The sequence below is a fragment of the Pteropus vampyrus genome, unplaced genomic scaffold, assembly GCF_000151845.1.
Source record: "Pteropus vampyrus isolate Shadow unplaced genomic scaffold, Pvam_2.0 Scaffold47, whole genome shotgun sequence".
In the NCBI taxonomy this organism is placed as follows: domain Eukaryota; kingdom Metazoa; phylum Chordata; class Mammalia; order Chiroptera; family Pteropodidae; genus Pteropus; species Pteropus vampyrus.
In genome coordinates, this window is record NW_011888828.1 from 7,491,904 (window position 1) to 7,494,189 (window position 2,286).

General features: G+C 43.1%; 1 protein-coding gene across 4 annotated transcripts in view; it reads right to left on the bottom strand.

The window, feature by feature from the left end:
- MMAA (methylmalonic aciduria (cobalamin deficiency) cblA type) overlaps positions 1–2,070 on the bottom strand; it is a 22,734-nt gene extending 20,664 nt beyond the window's left edge. Inside the window, exon 1 of one of the 4 annotated variants that reach the window (XM_011359416.2) lies at positions 2,016–2,070. The gene's annotated coding sequence lies outside the window, so the exon portion shown is untranslated. Of the gene's footprint in view, positions 1–294; positions 594–660; positions 684–1,812; positions 1,872–2,015 lie in introns of those variants that run through there. The other 3 variants (XM_023530236.1, XM_023530237.1, XM_023530235.1) reach the window with 3 other exon arrangements.
- Between the last annotated feature and the right edge of the window lie 216 nt (positions 2,071–2,286).

The following is a 2,286-nucleotide window of genomic DNA, read 5'->3' on the forward strand; positions in this document are numbered from 1 at the left end:
CAAATTTCTACTTTTAGGTCTACAATCTACTTGGGAAATCTCTATTTTTCTAAATTCTATCCCATTAAATGTTTCATTCATTTCCACTGCTACCACCCTAGTTCAAATCTGAACTAGTCTTTGAGAGTTCTGAGACTATCTATGGGACCTGGGAAATCTACTTCTCTCCATATGAAAATATTAAGACCAACACAAGTGTCATAGTGAGTATGAAATGATGTGCATGGCATCAAGAAGGTGCTAATTAACTGTAATAGGGAATCTTTTTTTTCTCCCACTCTCTCTCCCCCTTCCCAGGCTCCATCTTGGATTTCTCAGCAAAGCTCATATTGAACTGTGAATGTGATCGATCTCCTTACTATCCACCTCAAATTCCTCCAACAGTTCTCCACACCCCAGGACCAGCAACAACAGCATCAAGTGTGGTCTCCAGACCAGCAACAACAGCATCAACTGAGAACCCACGAAAGGGAAATACTCAGGGTCCACTCCAGAGCTTCTGAATCAGAGACTCTGGAGGTAGGGGCCAGCAATCTCTTTTCATTAGGCTTCCAGATGATTCCAATGTATGTTCAAGTTTGAGAACCACTGACCTAGAATAAAATCCAGCTTGGCATATAGGGTTTCCCAAACTGGTTTTCTTTAATTTATTGCACTCACCTTCCCATGCCTCTTCTAAAGAGAGCTGACTCATTATCTCTGCTTACTTTCTCAACTCAGATTTTACTCACCTGTTATATCCTACCCCTTCTAAGACACTCCTCTCAACTGACTCAGCTTAAATCCCACTGTCTTCTTAAATCCTTACCTAACCATTAGTTCCCAAGAATTTTCCCTCTTTCAATTCCAATTATTTCTGAATACTCAGGTGATAATCTGCAGAAGTTATAAACTGCCTGTTCCTGGTCCACAGAGGGTGTGTGAGTGAAATGGTTGCCAATAACACTTAAAAAATGTTTTAAGTCACATAAAAATATTTTTCAGCCTGTGTTAGAGAAAATCAGATGTGTGTATGAGGGACCCACATTCCCACATGGCAACAATCAGCTGAGAGGCAAATGTTTCAAGCACTCACCAGCACTTTCTATGCCAAATATTTTCTTTAGACATCTTCAATGATCTCAAACCGTGATTTCCATTTCTTATAGTTCTGTAACTTTTTACATTTATTTTGCCTCTCCTAATAGAATACAGCCCTTAAAAGAACTGATCTGTTCCTGGTTTTTTTTCTTTAATTCTCACTTCATTGAACACAAAACGATGTGATGTGCTCACTACATAAAAGAATATTCTGGACATCCTAGACAACTTCAAAATAATTTAGAATCTGCACAGGTCTTTGGGAAACTTTCAGTTTTCTACAAACTTGGAAAACTTATAGTAGTCTGTTTCTTATTTTGTTTTCTAAAGTATAAGTATTAGGGCATAACTCTTAAAGTCATAAGAAATACTATTTGCTTAGGTTGTCTTTCATTTTCTAGTGAGAAATACAAATTATTTGAATACAGTATGTTTGCTGGAAGAGACCTAGCCCATGCCTGGGCACAGTATCTGACAGATCTAGATACTGTTTAAACCTTGCTTTTATCTTCTGGACTTTATTCCATAAAAGATGAATTTTAATTTCACTTTTTGGCCGTAGCTACACTGCACTATCCATGCTATCGTTAACCATTCGCGGGGTTTGGCAGTGGCAACGAGCGAGCCTCCTTACTATGGCACAACAGTAAATTCACAAATCTGCCGAAAATGATGAAAATCGAAAAACACTGTTCATAGAGCATTTCCTTAAGTAGAAAACAACCAACGAACCTTCCCTTTGAACCCATTTTGCTGACTCCTGCCTGTCCATACATCCCGCACGCCCAACATCATCCAATTTAGTAGTATTCTTTTCCTTCCCCCACCCCAAATCCTCCAGAGGGCGCCCCCGACGACGGGTGACCCCCAGCGGCCCGAGGCGGGAGCCCAGAGTCGGCTCCGGACGCCGCGCGCAACCTCCGCCCCACACTCACCGGCTCCAGGGCACGGAAGCGCGGCGCGGCACCGCCCCGCCCCTTCCGCCGGAAAGGCTCGCCCCGCCCTCGGTCTTCACGGCGCGCAGGCGCAGTGCCCCGCTGGGCGCGCAGGGCCGAAGGAGCGGCCGGGGGCCGAGCGGCGGCGCGGGGCGTGGCCAAGGTCCCTATCTGATTTGAGATATTTGTCTTGAAATTGATCCAATGAATATTTTTAATTTCAATTAACTATTCTGGCAAGAAAAAGCTTACAGGATTTCCAAAATCGATA